Here is a 26,850-nt window from a genome sequence, read left to right on the forward strand (position 1 = left end):
AGAGATCTTGATGAGTGGATGGGAAACAGAAAATTCACCCCGGGCATCACTCCAGTGGCTCTATTCGACAGAGGCACTGGGAAATAAGGTCAGGTGGCACTATGCTAGGATAATCCTATGGGCTAGGCTTGTAAAGGCTCCAGGGCCATTAGTTGTGTACACACCTATGAACCTATTAGAAGCACTGCTACTGCTTATGTAACACTGAATAGAGCTAAGGACCCATGTCCAGCAGGTGAGAGTCAAGAGGCATGGAATGGTCACTATAAGTCATGGTCTCTATAATTCTGTCACTAAAACCTCATCAAACATTTCCTTTTATGTACAGTTTCATAAGGACATGTATTAATAATGGTTTAGGTAGTCTAGCAAATGTGTGCAAGACACCACATTAAGGCAAAGGGTACACAGCTGAGATTTTCAATCTTCATATTATGAAAATGAAGAATATTCTTTCATGATAAACTATTTTTCTTTTAAAGCAGTATTTGTTCCTTCAATATGATTTTGTAATTCCCAGGGCTTTATAAAGTTAGCAATGAGTAATGTAGTATGGCACTTTGGGTCTGCACTTATCACTGTGGCCTCACAATGATTAGCCCTCTAGTCTGGTTTCTAGCTGGGCCCTTCCTGTGTCCCTTTAAATTTTTGTTTTGTGCTCTAGTTTTCCCTCATATCAGTTGCTGAAATGAGGATCTGCAAATAGTATGTTGGTGTACATGCATGTGAGAATGAGTGTGCATGTGTTTGTGCATGTGTATGTGTGTGTGAGAGTGTTTGTATGTGTTTCTGTGTGTATGCATGTGTGTGTTTGTATTTGTGTATGTGTGTGTGTGTGTGTGTGTGTGTGTGTGTGTGTGTGTGTGTGCATGTGCATATGAGAATACGCATGCAAGTGTGTCTGTCTGTATATGTGTGCTTGCATACAAAACCTAAAATGACCTTATACCTCACCTTGGAGTTGGTATTTAGCTTTGTATCCCAGTGCTGTGATAAAATCTGGTTCCCATGTGACCCTGAATGGGATTCTCCAGGTTAGTTGAAGAATTACATGAAATAGTGCATTAAGTAAAACTCCTCCCAGCCCATTTTGTTAATCTGGAAGAATTAAAAGGAACTTAAACATTTAAAATATCATTCATTCTATCAGAATCAGAAGTTACAGAATGCTTTTTTTAAGAAACATGAACAAATAACTGCAACCAGTTACACCTACAAAGAAGTCTAACTTCGCAATAAAACTGGGGATACAGGTGAGGTTACATGTGGGGTGCTTTGTCTGCATCTGGTGGAAGCCAAAATCATAAATGTGGTAAAGTGTCCTTGGTATACTAGCCTGACCTGCATAATTTTTGATGTGACACATTTACAAGATTCTAGCATTTTTTTGCCTGAAGGCAAACTAGATTTTATAAAGGATATAATATTTTAGCAATAGTATAAACATACTTGAGAGAAAATCCTCCATGTTTTTCATCAAAGAGCTGTACCCCTAGATGGCATACAGAAATACACAAAAACAATCAAATTAAACTTTAATTTCTTCAGATGAATAGCAGTACTTTGATGACACAGACAAACACATTTTACTCCGTAATAATGAAAAGCTAGATTAGCAAAATAAACTTTGTTGTGCAACTGTAATTTTGCTCTGACTTACCAAATTTCATACTTTTATAAGCTCTTTATTCATATTCTTTTAGTAGCTTTTGAATTTGATTCAGGGATTGATATTTAAGTAAACTTGTAGATTCCTGACTTTATGGATTGATTAAGAGAATATATACCCTTGGTAATAATAAACTTGAAATAGATGAGGTTAGAGCTTGCACAGAAATACATTTCTTCTTTGTCTAGGGAATTCTGTTTTTATTGCAGTTCATTAATAGCTCATAAAGTTATTTTTACAGAAAGTGCATATGAATATTTGCTCATCCTTTTAATATGGTATTATTCATTGCTATTCTCTGAGCACTGTAATGTTTATAAAAATGCTATATTTCTATGCAAGCATTCTTCAGTTTTCTGAGTTATTTACTCAAAGGATTGTTTGTTTTTTAATAATTCACTTGAATACTGTAAAGTAGTTACAAAAAGTGAATTGGTGTAAATACCATAAACACCTGTCTATCTATATATCTGTTTTATTTTATTTTATTTTGAATCTGTTAACTGGGATAACTATTAACAGATAAATGAAAACCATGCATGCAGCACCTCTCAACTGCGTTATATATACATAGTAGTCAAACAGATCCTTGCTTTATAGATGACATACAGATGCCTGTTGACACTATCAGAAAGTATAATTCTTCATTCCAGTGGTATTAGGTTGTAACATTTGTCAGCATGATGCAATGTGCATGTCTCTTTAAAAGCTTTAAGTGGTCATGAGAGGTAATAAGTTATACAATTAAAAATGGCTGACCAATCATCTTCTTTGAATTGGGTATAAATTGTGATGTCTTGTATGGGAAAATACAGTTCTGATGAAGTCTTGTAAATTGTTTTCTGAATGAAAGTACTCAACTTTATTATTAAAGTTCGTATATGTTTTCTATTATCCTTGGGGTTTTACCAGCTTGCTAGTTAGTACACTTAGTGTATACAAAGAGTAGATGTATTTGCAGTGTGTCATCTGTATTTCATTTCATGCTCGTCATTGCAGCGCTATCATTATACGTTTCCCTCTCACTAAGATGTTAAGAAAATGTTAAGAAAATCTAATCATACCAAACTACTGCACAGTCTCCTCAGTGATAACCAGTGACCATCTGAATTGCAAACACTCTCAATACCAAGGCCTAGAATACAGAGATTGAATGTCAGAAAACTCATATTAATATATGCTAAGTCTAACATTGCCATTTCTTAGAATGTTCCCATTTCTCTGAGGAATGGCCATCTCAGAACTGGTATATATATAGGTTGAAAGGGTTTTTGGAGCTAGCCCACAAACTGGGGGTGAAGGGGGGCTTGCCCCCTGCAAAGATTACATTTGGAGGTGAAAACAATGTTCAATATTACATTTTCTCTTGTGTTTTAGATTGTTGTTTTCCAACTTTGCAGGTTGTGACATTTCAGTAGAGAGCCACGATAACCTCCTGTCATTCTCACAGCATGGCTTTTGTCCTAACTATACATTTAGCACAACCATACTTTAATCTGTTAATTGATCAATCAAAGTAGAAATAATGATAAACTTGTTGACTCTGTTTTTCTGGACTTATGAAAAAGTCTTTGATGCAATCTCTCATGACAAACTACTGCACAGACGTCTGTGAACTTCTTTTCAGACTCTCTTGCATCTCTCTCAAATGGCTCAAAAATATCTGCAAAAGAGATCCCAATGTATCCAGTGGCAAAAAGCTAAATCCACCTTTTTATTCATTACACTTGTGTTCCCCAGGAATCCATTGTCAGAGGCTTGCTATTCAATATATTGATAAATGACCTACCCTCTTTACCTAGCCAATAATCTATTATTTAATATGTTGATGATTTAACACTCATTTGTTTTACTGGCATGGAGTGAGAACTATAGACCCTGCCTCAACATTCCTCCTTAGTAGAAGCCTATATAGGCATACCTATTTTAAAACCAAAATACAAATTAATGCTTGTTATCCTGAAAACCTTATTCTCAAACTAAAAGTAACTTTATCATAGTATCAACTGATAATACCAGTGTCACCTATATATAATTCCTTGATGTGATAAGAGATGAAAACCTTAATTCAAAAGGCAGATAAACACTCACCAAAAATCTAGGCTTCCTTTATTGAACTAAATTGTTCACTGGATTTAATAAACTCTGTGTAGGAATAGCATTATTCCTACATGAGGTGAATGGTGTCCATGTCTGGATCTCCCTCTCGGCAGCGCGCCTTGCATATTAATGAAGGAATGGTACTGAGATGGAGCTATGTGCATGGACAATGAATCAGTGCAGGGGGTGTGTTACAGTAGTGCTCGCAGATCTGTAACATGTCCCTGCACTGTCAAAGTGCTGTACAGCACTTAACAATAGAGAACAGTGTCTGTGGATACTGAAATGATAAATGGGAAGGGAATGTAATACAGGGGTGTGTGTGACAGGTACTGTAACACACCCCCTGCATTGTAAAAGTGATGTATGTCACTGTATAATAAATTAAAATAAAGTGTCCTCGGACACTTTAAAGCTGATTGGCAAGAAAATGTTATGCAGGGAGTGTAACATAACACTGTAACACACTCTCTGCATTGTGAAAGTGCCATACGGCACTACTTTACAATAAAGAAAAGTGTCTGTGGACACATATCTCTCAACTTCTTAGAGTAAGAAGTCTGGACAAAGCCATTATTAAAAGTGGGACAAAATACCAGAAATAGGGACAGTTTTTAAATATTGCCCTTACAAACTTAGAAAGCTAATAGAATGGCAGGTTTTGCATTAACATGGAATTTCTGAAGAGTATGTTGCCTAAAACTCAAATGCCTGTCATTATTTACTATTTGCTGTCTGTAATGACTAGACCAGTGATTTGCCAGAGAAACAGAAATGTATGAAAAATGGACCAAAAATATGAGGCACAAATGTGGATATTGTGAGAAAATCTGTACAGTTGAGAGGCTTACCTGAAAATGAAGTAATGTCATGTAGGGGGTGTGATACAGTAGCTGTAACACACACCCTGGATTGTGAAGGTGCCATACAGCAGTAAAATAATTAAAAAAAGTGTCCGAGGACACTTTTATAATAAATTGAAATGTGATCTTTAATGAGTATATAATGGATTAAATTTTTTTACTTATTTTTATTTCTTTAAAATTTAAGCATAGTTGAGTGGTTTTGTGTGGCGCGGTGCTTTGATCAACAGTGCTTAAACGTATGAAGAAATTATATAGAAATATGTAGCTAAAATGTTCACAGCTAAGTGCTTAGAGTCACAGCTTTGTTTGAAGAAGGTACACGGTTCAAATACCAAAACAGGCCATTCAGCTTTTACATTGGAAGCCATTTGTATATTAATGTTAATTTTATTTACCAATGTAGTTCTTGACATTTGCAAGGAACATGTGCCAGACCTCTTAAAAAAGAAACTGAATGCTTTTAATGTTTGTCAAAAAGGTCAAATTTAAGCATAGCTGAGCTGGTTTGCATGGCACAGTGCAGTGCTCAGCAATGCTTAAACGAAAATAAGAGGTATATACAGCAGCTTAAAAGCAGATCCTCACTGGCTGAATGTTTAGGGGACCAGCATTTATACATTAGGTGGAAGGGTCAAATCCTAACCATTCAGCTTTTTACACATGCTAGGGAAATGTTGTAAACGTTTTTTATTTGTTTTGTATACATTGAAATATGTTAACTGTGGTGGTGCAGCTTGACCAGAAGCCCATTTACAGTGGAGACCTGAGTATGAATGCCACAGTTACACACGTGTCCAATACATTAAAGTTACAGGAACAGATAACGTAGTGAAATGTATAAGTTTAGGAGAGATAATAAAATAGATGCACCTAAGAATGAAGTAACATTAATGAACAATAAGTTGCAATACTGTTGTATATATCTAAGCAATGTTCAGTTCAGCTAAGTGGATTTGTGCATTGCTAAGCACTGCTTGGCATTTGTCACTTTAAGCACTGCTCTACTTACCTTAGCAGGTTTGAGCACTGCTGAGTATTGATCGGAATTTTCAAAAATGTTCCAATGACAGTAAAGGGCAGGAATATGGCCTTATTTAAACCACAGAGGTGGGAATACAGTCAGAACCTGTTACAGTTTGATCCCTGTAGGAACTATAGCAGGTGCAGGAGATGGAGCATGCTTTCGGGCACAGAGCTGGGGCATATTGGAGTCCAGGGTCATGGCTGGGTTCATTGTTAAGAACCATGATGACAGACTGCTGCAGGGCCAGTGACAGGGGTCACAATACAAATCTGAAGCCTGGAACTGTCTGGCATGTGAGCTCACCAATGCCACTGGCATTCCCCTGCACTGGTGAGCAAGTCCATCTTCATTATGATGACCTGAAATGGAGGAAGGGGCTCTCTTCGCCCAATGGATCTAAGATGCTTGGGACAAGCATGCCCTAGAAGTTTGTATTTGATGTGTTGTTTTCTCAAATTGTAGTACAGATGTTTGATAGACAGGTATACATAATTGTGTTTTCCCCCACAGCTGCAAAGGAACGGGCTTGTAACATTGAGGACCATGCTGGATGACTGGTAAGACTGCACTGACAGTGTGGTGAGTACAGCTATAACTTGCAATATATATAGTCCAATAAATAAGAAAGTGTAATTATCCACCGCTATTAGGTGTACTGTGTTCTGAGTGTAAATAATAAAATATTGTTAGACCAACATTGATATAAGTGACTAATGCCAGGTACTTTGTAATACAGATGAAGGCAGCAAACAAGCTACTATTGATGAAAGTAGTAATAGTGTGTAGGAATGAATCTGTCAATAAAGTATACTGTTGCTTTCTACTCTGAAAGTAATAACTGACACACATTCATCATCAATAGGATATGCAGTACAACTGAATTTTGATGTTTGAATGTAATAAAGCACTGTGTCCATGTCATCCTAAATAAAATTTATTCACATCAACTGTTGTGTTTAATCTGGTCTGTTGTTGAAATACAAGTGTACAGGTGCTACACAGCAAATATGGCTATGATAGCATGAAGTCATTGAGGTTTGTCTGCAAAGCAGCTGTTATGCCAAACTGTAGATGTGGAGCTGTAAGACAAGATACAAGGAAACTTGATAAATGGTCTGCACTAAGATCTGAACCTTGAATAGTAATGTATAATTTATTAGACTGTGTTCCCTGCAGCATTGTCTTGTGTTAACCATTGCATTTCAGCTACATGTATTCCTAAATGTAGGTATGCTGATGCAGACAAGTATGATACTTTAATACGTGGAGTCTGCAAATATATGATGTAAAAATGCATATGGGTTGGGTATGCAACCCACCACCCTGCCTGCCATGGTCTGTACAGATCACACATATTCACATCCACTAAGGGTTAAATGTGTACACCTGCGTTCAAACTATCAATACACAGTTCACTATCTATCATGCATGAATCTTGGGCATGTATGTTCAACTGTCACTACAGTTTTCTGTGACACTCCACTTATAATACAAGGTTAGACTCTGTAATCAAGTGAGTTTTAGGCACAAATCAGTCAAGCATCAGACAGCAGTGCCCCTGTAGCTCAGTGTGATAAGAAACAGATATATGTTATTAGGTTTTGCACACACAGACCACGGTTTAAATCCAGGGACTGGTACAAAGATGTGTTTCTAGTTAAACATAAGTAATCCTGAGTATTTGTAGAAGCAGTCAGGTAGTGTTAACAGATATTTTCTCCAGAGGGCTCACGGGTAAAAAAATTTTGTATTAGCTGCATGAAGGGTATACTAATGAACTGTGTACAAATGTTCCAGTGTCCAACGCCATGTCTACAAATGGCAGCAAGATAGGTATATACACCATGCACTGTTCCTGATACATGTCTCTCAAGTGTCACGCTGTCATGGCTAGTGATCTCTGCTGCCAATAACCTTGAACACAAATATAAATTCAGTACAAGTATGCCAGTAGCACACTCACACATCAGTGCAGGGTATACCTTGTTAGTCATATATGTAACCCTGACATGTACGAGTCCCCTCTACTCATGTACCTAGAGCTTTCACAGCTTACCCAATAGCATTCCAGGTTGACAGATTATCAGGTATGTATGTGCTACAGTTGCTATAGGCCTCAGGTAGATGTAAAGTGAGGGCAGACCTGTAGAGTACTGAGCAGTACTGTTGTGAAAAATATAGCTAATACAGTTGGTAATGGACTGCTTTTCTCTCCCCCCACCCCTTATCTGCATCAATAATAATTATTCATATACTATGAGTATGTTGTTCTCAAAAGCTAATGTTGGGACTTGTGTTCTATTATTGTTCATATATTTAAATGGTTGCCTACTGACATACCTTGTTCAAATTCCATTGTCGGTGGCCTGTTGCCATAACTGTTTCTGTCATGCTATTACAATAATGACTGTTATTCCATTTATGCATGTGCTCTGTTTGCCATGCAATATTTCCAGTTCTATCATTCTGGGTTCATTGTAACACCCATGCATGCTGTTATTAATAATGTCAAAATGTTTTGTTCATGATTAACCAATACACTTTGAAAAGCCTCAACATCGTAGCACATTTGGGTAGGCAGATTCCAGCGGATCTGCCTGTCCTGCCTCATCTGGCCATGGCACCAGGTCCCAGCACTTCTGAGATCCAATGTGGAACTGCCTCCTCAGGGTGGAACCACCTCAGGGGACAGGGCTCATCCCCCCTCTGGGTGCGGGTGCAGAGAGGTCCCTCTCACCCGAAAAGAGATTTTGTGTTTGGTATGCAGGGTCATCCTGCATGACTTGGATGTTCACCTGCACCAGATAGAGGGCAGACTGGTGCAGCTCAAGGGACAGGCTGGCCCCATCATCCAGCCCCCAGCACAGCCACCTTCAGGACTGTGAAGGGGCAGTGGTGCCTGCCCATGGGTGGGGACCTCAGTCCCACTGTTTCCATCTGAGGGCAAGTGGCCCTCTGATTCCCAACCACCCTCCCCATGCAAGGTGTTTACCCTTCTCATGTGTCATACACTGTCCCTGTCTGCTGTCTTGTCTGTCTTGCCTGTTTTTAAAAGCAACCTCTTCTACGCAACATTCCTCCCCAAATGTACATACAACCCTTCCCCAACATACCACTCTCACCTTAAAAAAAAAAAAAAGAGGCATCTGCCACCCCCAAAAATCAAGTCTCATAGATAGCTCTCCATTTCACCCCCCACATACACTGACATTAGTCAATTTACCCTTCAATTACTCAAAAAATGTATGTTGCCCACACCCCTTCCTGTGGGGTGTGAGGCTCTAAATTCCAAATGTCCACATCATGCACAGCTGTTGCTGCACAAGAAATGGAGAGCTATGGTCCTTTCTTACACCCATCCTGCACATCCTTAGCTGCCTTTCATAATGTTTTTCCCCCTGCTTGCCCCCATTTCACCACTTTCCTATTACGCCTTTTTCTTTTCTTTTTTTGGAAATAGCACGGGTTTAAGCAGGAATAAGTGGACCTAAGCAAAGCTAAGGGAACCTAAGCATCTCTTGGCATTGTGGCGCATTGTACAAAACTGCACAAACTCGCTTAAAACTGCTTTGATTGTTCTATCTCAATCAGCCACTGTGCTGTCCAACAACAAAATAACCAGCTGTGACAAGTCTTGAACCCAGGACTCTGTGCACTAAAGTCAGAGCAATGCACCACTACACCAAATCAGCTGCGGTAATTAATAATGCTTCTGTACATATATCATGCATTACAGGCATTTAACATTGGGGAAAAAAACATCACTACCAAGTCTAGAACCCAGGGTGCTGTGCATTAGAGTCAGAGCAATACACCACTAAGCCAAACCAACTCTGCAAAATTGGTGCTGTTTCTGTATATATATATATATATATATATATATATATATATATATATATATATATATATATATATATATATATATATATATATATATCATGCAGTGCAGTCATGTAACATTAGGGAAAAAAAGACAAATCTGCCAAACATTGAACCTAGACCCTTCTGAACTACAGTCAGAGCAACACACTAGTACACCAAATCAGCTCTGGGGAATTGCTGATGCATTTGGAAATATATTATGCACTACAGGGATGTAACTTTAGGGGAAAAAAGACATTGATGAGAAATTGTGAACCCAGAACCATTTGCACTACAGTCAAAGCAACATACCAGTAAGACAACTGACCTCTGGAGTATAATGATTGTTCTTACAAACATTTCCTGATTGCCAGTCACACACGACTCCTATATATACTGGCCAAAATCACAGTATACTTGTAATGTTGAGGTTTTAAGGGACATGTCTCAGTCTGCCCCTACAAACATACATAGCTGATAGACCAGCATCAAATGCAGCAGCATGCACAGTCAGATGGAAAAGGATCTATAACACTCACATCTGCCTGTCTCCTTATTCAGCCCAACACACATTTACACAGTACACTGCTACAAAATCTGAAAGTCTGTTAACAATGGCCAGACATACATACTTCTCAGCTGTACAGATTTCCGCAGAATGTCCAAATTTTTGCCTCGTATTTTTGGTCTATTCCTCATAATATTGTGTGGTTTTCTGGCAAATCACTGGGATGATATGAGGAATGAAGTCACTAAATAATGATATACATTTCAGTTTCAGACTTCAAATCCTTCTGAAAATGTATGTCAAAACAAACCATATTACTCTAGCAATGTTCTAACTTTCTAACAGCAATACTTAAAATCTGTCCCTATTTTTGGGACTTTGCCCCCCTCCCCATTTTGTTGAGCTTTGTCCAGATTTGAACACAAAATGAGCTGGATTCAACACCCAATACAGAAGCTTTAATCCAATGGATTAAAGCTACTTGATTGGGTGTTGAATCCAGCTCATTTTGTGTTCTTGTTTGGTTTTCATTTTCTTGGTTTCCTGAGGTTTTTTATTCAGATTTCTTGCGCTAAGAGGTTGACAGGTATGTAGGCATAGCAGGCAAAACTGGACATAACCCATCAGTCCAAACACTGGACAATATTTCCACCTACCCTCTGTGATGCTGTAGTTCCCACAGGAAAAGGGGCAAGGTCCACATGAAGGACTTAATTATAGCTCTGCGTTGCCATGCCTTTGCCTAACGGAAAGGTAACACAGCTGTTCTGGATGCAATTAGCAAGTGGGAGACACAGATTGGTGCACAGGCCATCACCTGCTCATGACCATTACCTACAAAAGGCAAGCTGCTGCCTATGCTAAACAGGTCTGACACTTTTTTCAGGAAGACAGAATGCAAATCTTGGCAACACTACTTGTGGATTTCCTCTGACAAAAGAGTACAGTACTATAACAGGTATGTCATACGATTAAGCATGTAATGGAATGCAGACGGGGGATGCAGTCATGGGAAACAGGAATTTAAACAGTAGGTCTCAACAAGACTTCCTGGACTGACATGTTGCTGTTAGTCTGCTGTCCAGCAACCACAGCCATCCCTGATGGCTCTGTCTGCAGTGACATAGATCACAGCTCTGGCCCCTGAGTCACCACAGCAATGGTCAGCTCACATATGAGTACTACTGGATTGTCTGTTGTACAATACTGACTGTGACACTGCCAGCCCAGCTAACTGGGATGTTGTAAATACTCATATGTCATTTGTGAATATTACTGATACATATGCCTGTCTTACAAATGTAAGAGAACTATATATGTTATGTGGATATTAAACAACTGGTGCAGAAGTGTGTGCTGAACTGTATGTTATGTACTGAGCTCATACCTCTCAACTGTCCAGAGTTTTGCAGACTGGCCACATGTTTACCTCATATTTGTAGTCATTTTCTCATACATTTCTGTTTTGTCTGGCAAATCACTGGCAAATCATTAAAGACTGAAGTCATAAAATAATAGCACACATTTGAATGTCAGATGTCATATCCTTCAGAGTATTCATGCAAATGCAAAATCTGGTATTCTATCTACTAAGTGCCACTATTTTTGGGCCTTTGCCCCCCCCCCCTTATTTGTGACTTTGTCCAGATGTCTTGCTGTAAGAGGTTGAGAGGTATGACTGAACTTCAAGAGTAAATACAGTGTGCCGTACTGCCAAAGAACAGAAATGTATATTAGGTATTACCTGTGCAAATTTATGTATTAATAGTAGAAGCTGGAAACCTCAAACATACAGACATACGTTGCAAAACAAAGTAAATAAACTGAACTTGTTTTACGAATGTGTTATCTCAGTTTCAGTGCAGCAAGCAGACATAAATGCCTACAGCTACAGGTTTTTGTACTGTCTTGAATCATAAATAATTACTAGGTTGAAAATGTAAAAGTGTTTAACTGTGTTATGACTTCCATTTCTAACAAACATCAGACAGATATGTACGTCTGACGTAGAGAAGTATGCTAGTTGCTGTTAGCCTGTGAAATGAAGGCAGGTGAGAAACAGTGATGTAATGTGAGCTAACCCAGCATTAATGTGGATTATTACTTTCAGACCTGTCTCACAGAAAGACCTTTGCATGTTGTATGTGTCTGTGTATCTGACAACATCCACTCATCTGCATTTGCCTTGCTAATAGTAAGGAACTATGCAAATGTAAAATTGTTTACATATTGATGGGAATATAGTATATCTGTCTGATGTTTTTGTGGTCTGCATTGCTCTGAATATCATTAATCTCTGCATGTAATTTTGATTTGAAGCTCTTTATTTACGCTTTGATCAGTTCTATTTTGTATCTTATTCTAGTATTACATTTGTTTGCTTTTAAGTATTCTGTTCTGTTGGAGTTTTAAGAGGTATTGGCTAGGGTCAGTTAAAAAAGTTACCAAAGAATTCCTTTGCAACATGTGAATAGCATCAGTTAATTAGTGTGAGGAGCTGAGAGACAGCTTTGCTCTTTTATTTAGACATATCCGTAGTTAGAGGAAGTGTTTGATTGGTCTGCATTGCTCTGAGTATCAGTCATTTCTGCATTTAATGTTGATTTGAAGCTCTGTATTTAAGCCTTGATCACTTCTATTTTGTATCTTATTCTACTATTTCATTTGTTTTGTTTTAAGTTTTCTGTTCTGTTGGAGTTTTAAGAGTTCCCCCTTGTTGTGTTCTTATATTTGTTGGCTTTTGAGTTGCCCACCCTTACTATAAATCTCATTTTGGACAGTTCTCCCAGTTCCATGTCATCGGCTTATCCTACTAAGTAGACAGAGATCATAACCCCCTTAGTTTCTCAACCTGAAATGATTGCGCTTCATCCCTTCCTACTTAACCTAAAAACAAACTTTTTGTTTTTGCTGCCTGTTCTTAAAATGATTGAATTGCATTTATTCTGCTGCCTTTTTTATTGCTTCTTAGTAGCCTGATTAAATTGTAACTGTTATTCTAAGCCTTTTGGTTTAAGCACTTGGGCTCCAGACCAGTTATTTTACATTAAGAAGGCTTGTGGTCTGCACTGTTGTAGGAGGAGATGGTAGATTATGCCTTTACGAGCTGGCAATTTCTGGTTAAAGGCTTATTGTGACTGCTTATTTGAACTGTTTCTTTCTGACACTGGTATACCTTGTTTGCTGTAGCATAGACTAAATCCTGACCTGCTAAATCTATCTTTGTTTGTATAACTTGAACCCTAATCCAAGCCATCTTTTTGGAGAGGGTTCCTCTGCACCCTAGTGGCAGGAGTGTGCAGTTAGAAGTTGTGTGAATGAAAACTGTTGGAACAGGGCTCGGTTTTGAGCTTTAGTATTGGTTAATTGGTTAATATGTTTAAATCCATTTGCTCTTGTTTGCTGCTGTTATGTTTAAGTGTGTATCTGTTCACCTGTGTTAAATTGTCCTAAACAGAGTTTAACAATCTTTAGCATAGTCTAGTTACAGGTTTTGCTGCAATCACATCTGTTTGTGTGATTCCTGTGTTTCCTGCTATGCCATTCTTATGTTGGCCAGGGCCTGCCTGTACTTACTGGGAGTAAGTGAACTGGTTAGAACTGGTCTGGCATAGGGTGTTCAGCTAAGAGCTCAGGGACAAGGGTTGATTGGTCAGTCCCAGTGTTCCTATTTTACCTTCATTTTTGTGGTATTTAAACCCAACGTGTGTGGGTTTGTGCTTGCGTGCTGTTTAACCCTTTGCAAGGTATTTCAGTTGCATTTATTTCCCTTACCAGCACTCCTGTATGAGTGAGGCCCTCTTCTGCAGCTACTGTATTGATTTTATCCAGCCATACTCACACCTATAGGTATTATCCTCAAATAGTTCCCACTCTACAATCCCAAACCTCTCTTCCACAGAGTCCAATAACCATGGACAGCCAATTTCCTGTGGTTTCTCCTGCTAGTCTGGTTGATATGGGCATCCTGAGACACTGTAGCAACTACCTTATGTACACAGAAAACCCTCTACTACTGCCACCTAGGAATACAATATGTGAGAGAGATTCAATCATATTAAGAACCTAGAATCCTTGCTGTCTCAGTCACAAACCAGTACATGATTGCCAGACCACATTGCTTTGCCAGAGATGGCCTTCATCTGTCTCCCCTGGGCTTTAAGCATCTGAACAAGATTCTTGCCTCCCCCATAGTGCCTTTTTTTAGGCAAAGTCATGAGCACAAAATTACCAGCATGAAAGCTTATTATAAACAAAATTTAAAGTAATGCTGTTAAATGCTAGAAGTCTTAGCATGAAACTGCTGTAATTGCAAGCATTCCTTGCCCTGGACGATGCTGACATTTATGCAGTCACTGAAACCTAGTTCAGAGCTGTGGAGAGCACCCTAACCTTGCCAGGTTACCCAGCCTACTATACTTTCAGACCCTAAATGGAGGGATACAAAGCCAAAGGAGGTGGAGTTTCAATATTTATCATAGGCATACACACCTCCAGGCTAGTCAAATGGTATGACACAAAGGATAAACTCCAAGTGTAGTTAACTGTTGACAAAAGACCTATTCAATTCATAGCTAGCTACAGACCTTCAACCATGACTCGGGACACTCACTCCACCTATCTGGACTTACTTAAATCCATCAAGATTCAAACCTCTACCCTGATCCTGGGTGATTTTAACTACCCAACCATAGAGTGCAAGACCTATTCTACCCAAACATGAATGCACAAAGATTCCTCGGCTTTGTCAATGCCAGTGCAATGGATCAGCTGGTCAACACCCCTATGACAGGTGGAAATATCCTGTACCTGGTCATAACCAACATGAGTAGCCACTGTAGCACTCCTACAGTGTCATCCTCCTTGGTAATATCTGACCATAAAGCAATCACTTTTGAAGTAACCATCTCCACTACCCCCTCAATCAGGTTCAAATGAAAACACTTTCCAAAGCTGACTACAATCTCCTCAGAGCAGGTATAAGCAGCTTTACAGCCACCGTCCCTTCAGTAGGAACTAGCCGTAATGTCTAAGCCTACACCAAAAAATTATATGAGCACCTACATAGCTGTATGGACTCAGCAATACCTGACAGGACCAAATCATATCCCTCAAGGAAGAGTAAACCTGTCTGGTGGACAGCAGCAATAAACAAACTCTATAACAAAAGGAAATACTTGCTGTCCAGGGCCAGGAAGGAGCAGGTGCCAAGTTGGAAGCAATTTCTCCTTTGCCTGAACAAGCAAATAAGGTCACTGGTGAATTACTCTAAGGCTAACTTTGAGTCCAAATTGGCCACATCCACTAAGGACAATCACAAGGCCTTCTTCACATATGTCCACAATCTCAGAGGCAACACCCAAATCTGCACTGGACTGGTGGTCAATAACACTACATACACATTCACCATAGATATAGCCAACCTGCTGCCAGACAGATTAAATGAAAAACTCACCCCCTGGCCCCCCCCATCAGTAAACCAGGACATCCCCAGCACCTGCCCCCCCACTCATCATTATGGAGCAGGTCCTAAATGTCCTCTCAAAGGCAAAAAATAAAGTCTCAATGGGACCTAATGACATTCCTGGCTGTATCCTACATGAATTCAGGCAGAGCTCTCAGCTCCATTAGACACCATATTCAACCAAAGCCTGAGCACTAGCTGCATCCCAGCTGAATGGACGACAGCAACTGTCATCCCTCTATACAAAGGTGGAGCATCCACTGACCCAGGCATTTATAGGCCCATCAGCCTACCTAGCCTGATCTGCAAGGCAATGGAATGCATTATCATGGACCTTATAAATAGGAACACCCACAACATCCAAACACTTGACCCCATATAGTTTGGTATTGTCAAAGGAAGATCAGGCCTGTTAAACTTGATTGACTTCTTCAAAATAGTCACCAAAGCCATGGACAAGGGGAAGATGGTGCACACTGCCTACCTTGACCTAGCCAAAGTCTTTGACACTATTCCCCACTCGACCATAATACATAAGCCTTTCCAGCTAGGCATCAACCCATATGTTATCAGATGTGTAGCTAACTGGCTCACTGATAGAACCCACTCAGTCAAAGTAGGGGAAGCCACCTCTAGTAGTCTTGGGGCCTCTACTATTTGGGATATAATTTTCTGAGGTGAAAGCCAAAACCAGTGGTCTGTGGCTGACCAAGTTTGCAGATGACTGCAAGCTGGGCACTGCCTTAAATTCCCCTAGTGATGTGATCACCCTCCAAGAGGCCCTTATCCAAACTAATGACTGGTGCTAGAAGCATTGCCTCAAACTGAATGCCAAGAAATGCATCATTATACCCTTTGGGGAAAATGTCATCCATACTAATTATGACAGTTATAACAATGTACTAAGCATGCAATTAGTCGTGAGGGACTTGGGTACCCAGGTTGATAGTAACCTGACAGTTGACCACCGTCTTGTTGTATGGAAGACTTTCTACATGTCCCACCTCATAAATAAGGGTATGTCATCCAAGAACAAGGGGGTCATAACATCCCTGTACTCCTTCCTTATCAGACCCATTATCGAGTACAATGACTCCTTTGGCATGTACCTTGCCAAGCACATGCAGCAGTTGCAGAGACCACAGAGGTTCCTGACCAGGAAAATCCAGGGTCTCAAACACCTATCCAATACAGATAGGCTAAAAGCCCTGCCCCTCTACTCAGATTCATACAGGCTAATCATAGGTGACCTGTGTCTGGCATACAAGGCCATTTCCGACCCAGCTTGATAGAGTTGCTGCATATCTGTAAGACAAACCTCACTCGTGAAACCCACACACAAGGCATTAACCTGGTTTGTGACATGAATAGTACTTGCTGGCAGGATAGATTTGTGTCTCAAATACTCTACCATCAGTGGAATAGACTCCCTCTCCATGTCAAGCAGAGTACCTCTCAAACCCTCTTTGGTAGGAACCTGGATGACTGCATGGGAAACAGAAAATACACCCCTAGGATCCCACCTGTGTCCCTGCTGGACAGGGGAAACAGGTGCTGACTTTGAAGGAACATGGGTGAAAATCTTGGGTAGGTTTATAAGGGTCTCCAGGCCAGTAGCCTAGTATCATCCCATAAACCTATAAACCTATTACTTAAGATGTTTGGTGTATTTATTTCAGACTGTCCGGCACTGTTGTCTTAAATTATTCCGTGTGAGTCTGAACTGTGTAGTTACTGTATTCATTGAGTATTGTCTTGTTCCTTTATTAGTTATTATTAAATATAGTTAAACCTTGTCATTGCATCTGGTTGTTATAGAACTTACTATAGCGTAAGCTTTTAGAGTATTTCTGTATGTATTTGGTGACACTGTATATTCCATTCCAATTGCCTTTGTCTTGGTCACATTTACCATTTTGCTAATAGGCACATCACACAGTAGGATTCATCACTCTTTGGTAAGGGCCTTACAGTAGCTGGTAAAGAGTTGGATTGTGGCAGTCAGAACTACCTTAAAGTCTGGCCAGACGGGGCCATAGCTAGTAAACCTGTGCCAGCCTTTCCCAGGAGTGTGTGTGTGTGTGTGTGTGTGTGTGTGTGTGTGTGTGTGTGTGTGTGTGTGTGTGTGTGTGTGTGTGTGTGTGTGTGTGTGTGTGTGTGTGTGTGTGTGTGTGTGTGTGTAATTCATAAATCAAATCTCAAAAGTGTGTGTGTCAGCTACTTGGGCAGGGACCCAAAGCACTGGTTAGACAGAGAGGGCGACGGATGTTTTGTCTTGACCACTCTGCTGAGATGTTAACTGTATACTTGTGGCCAGTGGGGAGTGTTATTGGGGATCTAGAGAGAGAGAAGAAGAAACCAGCCCCAGACTGACTGTGATCTCTGTGTGCTCTGAAGGATAATTGTACTTTGCTGTCCCTGTACTTGTCATCCTCCCATTGTGTACGTCCCTCACTGGTGGTAGTGGTGAGGACTGAGGCTCCCTGATTAATGAGCCAGTGCAGGGGCGTTACACTGACAGTACGTACTGGTGCATAAAGCTGGCATATTACATCATGTATCGTCACTGAGCCCCTCTCAGTCTGCCAATGTCATACAGGATTATTTCACAGATTGTCCAGGTCTCCCTGACCATTACTGATTTACTCTGGCTAGGTCAGTGTGTACTCCTTACCTGTATCTGATTGACTGACACCAATGGCTAGCATACCTGGTGAGCCCCTGCAGCAGGACAGCAGGTTATAAGGTATTAGTAGTGGGTGGCTTCTGGCTCTGGCTCAGCAGCACTGCGTACATACTAAGCAAAGGTCAATAAAACACAAAAAGTCAGAAGTCTGATAAAAAACAAATGAACACAGTAATTAAGACTGTCCATAGAGACCCATGCGATATAACAGAAGTAAACAGGAGATATTACTGTGCAGCTAAATTAATAACTGATAAAATTCTACCACAAGAACACAGGGTAGAGAGAGAAAGGAAAGGGAAAAATCAAATACCATCATGGAAATATCAAATAGAGAAAACTATAAAGCAGTTAAGACAAGAAGTGTCACTGTTAGAAGACTATAGAAGAGGGAATAGATTAACAAAAATACTAAGAAAGGTAGATGTGATAAAAGCAATGTACAATATTAGAAGAGACTAGGATCTATCATGCACTATCGCAAATAACAAACTAATTCAGCATAGGTGGGAAAACTTAGAAGATACAAAGGTAAATATAAAGGAAAAGTGCAAAATAAGCAATTTATTGATGACCCAAAAAGGTTTTATAGAGAACTGAGAAATAAGGTAAAAGGAATTGAAAGACAACCCAAAAGAAAGAAGAAATAGATACATTTTGGAGAAGTATCTATGAAGATCCTGTGGAACATAACAAAGATGCTAAATGAATAGAAGAAATAAAAGAAAGAATAAGAAGTTTAAAGGTACAGGATATGAAATGGGATGAAGAAACAGCCAGAGAGATTGAAACAAAGTTAAGAAAAGCCTCTAACTGGAAAACCCCAGACCCAGATGCAGTACCTAACTTCTGGTATTAACATCTTTGCATGAAGATTTAGCCATGAGTTAGAACTATTTATATGCACACCCAAAACAGACACCAACCTGGCTACCAACAGGAAAAACAAGTGTGAACCTGCAAGCTACCCTAAAAATTATAGACCAATAACTTGCCTTCCAATGATGTATAAACTATACATGGTAATTGATGTCGACAGAGTTTATAGTCATTTAGAAGAAAACTCAGTTATGGCAGAAGAAGTGGATAAATATTTGGGAATTGATGAAGGATCAACAATAAAATACGAACAAATGCAAAGCAAGGAATTCTTCAGAAGACTTAAATTAATTCTGACAACAGCACTGACATCTAGGAACAAAATCCAAGCTATAAACTAATTTGCTCTTAGTTTAATAGTTTCATAGTTTAGTACTAAGCTATCTGCCCTGAGGCATTTGCAAGCCTAGCCCTAGAGATGTGGCTTTTGCCACCCCATGTAGTGGTACTAAGGTGTATAGAATAAATTTAGAATACTGTGCCTTTGTCTAGTAGTGACACATTGAAGACCCCCTTACTTATTAAAATTAGTTTACTGTGCCTCTGTTAAGTAGCGATACGGGGGTGACCCCCGGGGTAAACCTACGATCTCCCATCCACTCATCAAGATTTCTCTTGAAGAGAGTCAGTGAGGGGCTCTGCCTAACATGGACTGGGATTTTGTTCCATAGTATGGGAAGCCTCTGAGTTATGAATCTGTCCCTCCAGCATGTTCTATTCATGTTTGTACTGAGGTTTAAATCATTGGCTCTCGTGATTCTTATGGATTTTGATTTTTTGAGGTGGAGCATGTCCATAAATTCCTGGTTGGACATGGCCTTGTACGTCAGGCACAGATCACCTCTGAGCAGGCGGTATGCTACTGAATAGAGCTGGAGTTTCTTTAGCCTGGCAGCATATGACATATGTTGGAAACTTTTGATCCTCTTGGTGAGGTACTTCTGGGTTCTCTCCAGCTGCTGTAAGTGTCGGGTGAGGTACATACCAAATGGGGCATTGTACTCAATCATGGGCCTGATAAGGGAGGAGTACAGGGGCACGATGACCTCCTTTGATCTGGATGTGAACCCCTTCATGATAAGATGGGCAAGGTAGAAAGTATTTCTAACCAGTTTGGCAACGTGGGTGTCAAATGAGAGGTCACTATCAACTTGGGTCCCCAGGTCTCTGATTAGTTTTTTGGTACTCAGTGGGTTACTGTCTATGTGATAATTTGTGGGTATTTTGTTTTTCCCAAAGGGGATGACTATACATTTCTTGGCATTCAGTTTAAGGCCGTGATTCCGGCACCAGTTGTCTGTTTCGGTGAGGCCTTTCTCTAGGATGTATGTGTCAGCTGGTGTATCAACTATGGCACCTAGTTTGCAATCATCTGCGAACTTTGTCAGCCACAACTCTCCCATGTTTGCTTTCACATCTGAGAAGTAAATGCCGAACAAGAGGGGTCTCAGGACAGAGCCCTGTGGGACACCACTTGTGACTGGCTTTGAGTCTGACATGGCTCCTGCAATCTTGACTTTATGGGTTCTGTTCTTTAGCCAGTTTGCAACCCATCTTGTGACATATGGATTTACTTTTAAGCTGTTTAGCTTTTCTGTGATCCCAGAGTGGGGTATTGTGTCAAAGGCTTTAGCCAAGTTCAGGTAGGCTGTATGGACTGCCTTGTCCTCATCAATGGCTCTAGTGACTGTTTTGAAAAAGTCAACCAGGTTCAAAAGGCAGGATCTGCCTTTTACAAAGCTGAACTGGGTGGGATCAAGTGTCTGTAGGTCCCCAATGTCGTTGTTTATGAGTTCCATAATAATTCATTCCATAGCTTTGCAAACCAGGCTGGTCAAGCTTATGGGGCAGTAGTTCCCAGGTTCTGTAGTGGAGCCTCCCTTGTGGAGTGGTACCACTGTTGCTGTACGCCAGTGTTCAGGTACATATCCTGTAGTAAGGCTAAGGTTAAATATCATTTTTATATGCGGGTTTAGCTCCTCTTGGAGTTCACGTATCACGCAGCTGGGGATACCATCAGGTTCCATAGATGCTGTGTTTTTTGCTTTGTTGAGGGCGGTTCTCACGTGGACATCAGAGATGACAGGGACGTTACATTCAGCTGGGATGAGTATTTCTTCTTTTGGAGGTGAGGGAGGGGAGAAATTTGCACTGAACCTGTCTGCCAGAATGTTGGCAATATCTGTGGATTCAGTAAATTTTTTGTCGTTGTGTACTAACTTTGAGCATATATGTGTGTTTCCGCCCAGGTTTCTAACATAACTGAAGAATGCCTTGTGGTTATCTTTAGTGTTCTTGGTGATTTTTCTCTCAAAGTTGGCCTTGGATATTTTTATGAGAGAACGTAGCTTTCTACTAGTGCTGATCAGAGATGCCTTCCCTTTATGGGATTTTGCTCTGTCTTGCAGTAGCTTCCTTCTTTTGTTATACAAGTTGTTTATGGCTGGGGTCCACCAGACAGGACGCTTTCCTTTGGTGGAGTGGGTCTTGGTTTTATTTGGGATTGCACGATCCATGCATTCTTGGAGATGTCCGTAGAAAGCATTTGTGTAGGATTCAGCATTGTGGGATGTGGTTTCCATTGGCGCTGAGGGCTTAAATGATACCATCTCAGTCTTGAGAAGTGTAAAGTCGGCTTTTGAGAAGTTTCTCACTGTAGTCTTTTGTGCTGGGGGTGGAGGTGGTAAATGTATATCCAGGGTGATTAGTTTGTGGTCAGATCTCACCAGTGAGGGCAATACTTCAGGTGTGGAGCATTTTGTCCCCATGTTTGTGATGATCAGGTCTAGTATATTATCCCCCTTTGTGGGAGAGGTGACTAGCTCTTCCATTGCATTTGAGTTTATGAATTCCAGGAACCTTTGGGCTAGGGTGTTAGGGCTAGAATAGTGCACCCAGTCTATGTTAGGGTAGTTGAAGTCTCCCAATATGATGGTATTTGGTGAGACATTCATATCTTCCAATGTCTTCAGGAAGGCTGAGTGGGGTTCTTGAGATTGGGAGGGTGGTCTGTAACAAGCAACCAGTTGTATAGCAGTTTTGCCTATGGTTAGCTGCACCTGGATGGTCTCCGATGCTTCATGAGTTGCCACTATTTATTTTATTTATTTTATTTTATTTTATTTTACATTTGTTGACCGGGATAGTCCGACTGGATACATGTCCATTTTCAGTGGAGTCCCGGGGAGAAAAGCTCCAACAGGGTTAAACAGTGATATATTGTTACAAAAGACATAAAGACATATTACATTGTATTAAGAGTGAGAAGAATTATTACAATAGAAGGTACAATTGATTACATTACATTACATTCTGGTTAATTCACACTTAGCTGAATAATACAAAAAATTGCGTACTTGTAAGAATTGCTCATGGGAAAGTTAGTCAGGGTTTGTACATGGACAGAGCCAATGTGATTTGAAGTGGGTTTTTAGTTCTTTTTTGAATAGAGCTAGTGATGGTAAGGACGTTAGCTTATTTGGAAGAGAATTCCATACCTTGCCAATAATATTGGAGTACAGTGAATCGCCGCCCAGGTTATGGGACTTGCAAGTTTGTATTAAGAGTTTGTTAGATGAGCGAAGAGAACTTAGGTTGGAGTAAGGGGTTAGGATGTTCTTTAGTGCAGGGGTGTTATCTGGATGTTTCAGGATTTTAAAGGCTTCTGTGAGTTGGTATTCCAGTAGAAGATTAGGGAATTCTGGCCAGTCAAGTTTTTTCAGGTTAATGCAGTGGTGTGTTCTATAGGGTAGGGCAGTGATGAATCTAGCAATGTTGTTATAAGAAGTGGACAGACGATTGAGGTCAGACTTATTGAGGTTCGTAAGGATTGGGGAGGCGTATAGTAGGGTGGATAAGAGGTGCGAGCGGGCAGTAGCTAGTCTAGCGGCTGTAGTTAGGAAGGTTTTTAACCTATATAAAGACCCTAGTTTTTTGTTAACCATTTTAATAGTTTGGTTGATGTGGGTGTCAAATCGTAGTTTATTGTCGATGATTACTCCTAATAGTTTGGCACTGGTAGCAGGAGAAATAATGGTACCATTGTTGGATTGAATGGTAAAGTGTGTGAATGGCGTTGGGTTGGTTGGGTGGAAAAGAAGAAGTTGGGTTTTTTTTGGGTTTAAGATGAGTTGATGGTCAGTTAGCCAATTTTCAACTTTGGTAAAGCAGTGTTGGGTGGTTTTTAGAAGGTTGTCAAGGATAGGATTAGAACAGATTAGAGTTGAGTCATCAGCATATTGGATGCAGGTGGCTTCGGGGATAACTGAATGGAGGTCATTTATGAATATTGAGAACAGAAGAGGTCCTAAGATGGACCCTTGAGGTACGCCTATACTGTTTGGTAGTAGACAGGAGAGCTTGTTCTGCCACATAACTGCCTGTTGTCTGCCTACGAGGTAGGCCTGAAACCAGTTTAGGACTTGGGTGTCTAGATGTAAGGTTACTAAGGTTTTGAGAAGTAACTGGTGGTTTACCATGTCGAAAGCTTTCGACATGTCTAGAAAGAGGGCTGAGGAGATATTTTTGTTATTCCGGTTATGGTTAATTTTCTCAGTGAAAGAGAGGAGGGCAGTAGTCATGCTATGGTGGGGTCTAAATCCATGCTGACAGTCGGTTAGTAGCTTGTTTTGGGTGAGATAGGACATGAGTTGGTTATGCACACACTTTTCCATAATTTTGGCAAGTGGTGATAGGATGGCAATTGGTCTATAGTTAGAGAGTTCGGTGGATGTTCCTCCTTTATGAAGAGGTATGACGTAAGATATTTTCCAGATTGCTGGGATAGTGGACTCAGTAATGGTTCTGTTAATTAATATTGAAATGGGGTATGCTATGACATCTGCAGCAATTTGCAGGTATTCTGCAGGTAGAAGATCAGCTGAGAGGGTAGTTGGCTTTAGTTTTTTCAAGCAGGATCGGATGAAGGCAGTGGATATGAGTTGGAGGTTAAAGGATAGTGGAGAGTTGGGTGTCATATTGTTAGGTGTGGTAGAGGGAGCAGGTAGCTGGTTAGCTAGTAGCTGAATTGTTTCGGTGAAGAAGGTATTAAAGTTGTTAGCTACTTCTTCTTGGTTTTTGTCAGATAGAATTTCTGGGGTAGGAGTGGTGGATTTTCCTGGTTGGAGAAGTTTGTTCAATCCTGCCCAGAATTTTTGAGGGTTCTTTTGGTTTTTGTTTTGTAGGTGGTGAAAGTAGTTTCTCTTATCTTGGGTGGTGGCCTTTTTAGTTTCATTTCTCATTTGCTGGAAGATGACCCGGTCTAGTGGTAACTTGGTAGTACGCCATTTGTTCCATGCTTTGTCCCTATTAATTATTTTGGTTTTGGTTTCTGTGGTTAGCCAGGGTGCTATGTGAGTTTTGATTCTAGATACCCTTTTGGGAGCATGAGAGTCAAGTAGGGTAAGGAATGTATCGTTAAAATGTGAGACTGCCTCATCTAGGGGAAGGGATTTCAATGTTGACCAGTTACAGTATTTAAGTTCCATGCTAAATTTTAGAGGATCAAATTTTTTTTTGTTTCTGACTGTTCTATAGACTGGCATGCTAGCATTGGGTGTATTATCTTTCATAATGTAAGTAAGCATATGATCACTAAGATCATTAGGGAGAGTCCCCGGGGTATATTTTTGGGGGTGCTCCTTGACGAGCATCCAGTCAAGTATGCTTTCCTTTTGTTTATTATTACCTAGTCTGGTGGTAGTGGTTATAATCTGAGAGAAACCATGGAGATTTAAAGAAGTAGGATTGGACTGTGCAGAGCATTGGTTCCAATCAATGTTAACATCTCCCAGGACTATTGTTTCTTGTGGATAGTTGTTATCTATCCAGTTTAAGATGGCTTCTAAAGTTTCGATATTGTTCCCTGGGGGTATATAGGTAACTATTAGGTTTATGCTTTTTAGTTTATTTAGTTGTATTTTTAGAGCTAATATTTCAGCATTAGCAACCTGCGGTGGTTGTTTGGGGTTAGTTAGGATGTTTAGCGTATTTTTATAAAGGACAGCTATCCCACCTCCTCTTTTCTTTAAGCGGTCAGCTCTGAGTATGTTGAACCCAGGTGACATTATCTGATTGTCTTTGGTTGATGGTTTAAGCCATGTTTCAGTTAGACACATGATGTCAGGTAGGTAGGTTGCAAGCATGGCATGTAAGTTGTGAACCTTGTTGTTCAGACTTCTTATGTTTAAGTGACAGATGAGTAGAGAGTTAGCGGTCTAAGGGAGATTGGATGTTGCAGGGGCTCTGTTGATCTGGTAGGGCCTGGGTTGGGATGGATGTCTCCATCTTTGGTGATGTTTTTCCTTAGGTATGCTATTAATTTTAGGACTTTGGTTAATAATTTTAGACCGTGTTTTGTTTTGGTAGTTATATGGTGTTGCTTTTTTAGGTAAGGATCACTGAGTTTTATTGATTTGGGGGTTGTGTGATGGGGGAAGAATTCATCTAAAGGTGGTGGGGAGGGGGAACTTGTGTGATAACTTGGAAAGTGGAAGCCTGATAAGGACAGGTGTTCATAACTAGTTAAGAGATAGGGTAATAAAATGAGTGGTGGGATAAGTAGGATAGTTATCCCTATTGCCTTGGGCATAGTGATAGTGTGCAGGGGGCGGGAGTTGGTAGGGAGGAAGTCTTGTGGGTGGGAGAGGAAGTGGGAGTGGCCAGGTGGCTATAAATCTAGAGGTAGTGGGGGCGGGTGGGATAAGGGGGCAGGGTGGGGAGCGGAGCGAGCCCGAGCGAAGCGAGGGTGAAGCGGAGCGGGGGAAAACCCAATCTCGGAGTTTGCAGATTTCTGGTGCAGAGTCCTGTTTCTTAATTTGGGAGTTTTACAAGCCTGGACTTTTTTAGGCTCTGCTTAATACAATTTTGGAGAGAAATAGTGCCAGGTTGAAGGTAATATTATAGTTATTGTTGGTGGCTGCTGTGTTTGAACCCTATAATTGGCTCGTTTACAGTACTTGTATTTAAATACTTTGGTAACAGTATTTATTAACCTTGGGCTGATTTTGAGGTGGTGATGGGGCTGAGACTTAGTCCGTGCGTTCGCACTCGGTCAGGAGGTCCTGCCTTGGACAGTTGGATTACTGCCAAGCAAAAAGAGTGCTGGGCAGTTCCTGAATGGAGAATATAATGTTTAATATTAGTACCGTTTCAATTAGGAATGCACATGTAATACTTAAAACATTATCAGAATTCTGTTAGCAAACGTTGATTATAGCTAGTGTTTTAATCATTAGAGTTGAGAGAGGCTCTGGATAATAAGTAAGTTTTAAACAATTTAAATAAGTATTAAATGTAACTGTAGATCTAGTGACTAATTACTAGCTACTTTACGTTATACATTAGTAGCGTATTGGCGTTCTATAGGTACGCTTGGTGTCGAGTTACACATTTACCCTCCTCGACCTGTTGCTAGCCCTAGCAGAGATTTCCAAAGAACACTACAACAGTTTCTTTTAGCCTAGGAAACACTTAACAGTTCAGAGCTAAATTTCCTAACAAACATTGATGCTTAGCAGTCCTAGTGGAGTGCAACCAAAACACTTGCAATCTCATTTAGGCAGGTTGAGTATGATTTGCGAACAAAACATAGTAAACTAGCAGCTACATAGACTCTCTTAGCAGTCGCTAGTGGAGTATCCAAACACTACATCAGGTTCTTTTCTAATAGAAAACACGCTACAGTTCAGGGCTAAATTACCAATCAAACAGTGATGTTTAGCAGTCGCTAGTGGAGTACAACCAAAACACGTGCAGTATTATATCATGTAGGTAGGTTTAGTAAGGTTTACGAG

The sequence above is a fragment of the Protopterus annectens genome, chromosome 15.part0 (assembly GCF_019279795.1).
Source record: "Protopterus annectens isolate FY-2018-M chromosome 15.part0, PAN1.0, whole genome shotgun sequence".
Taxonomy (NCBI): Eukaryota; Metazoa; Chordata; order Ceratodontiformes; family Protopteridae; genus Protopterus; species Protopterus annectens.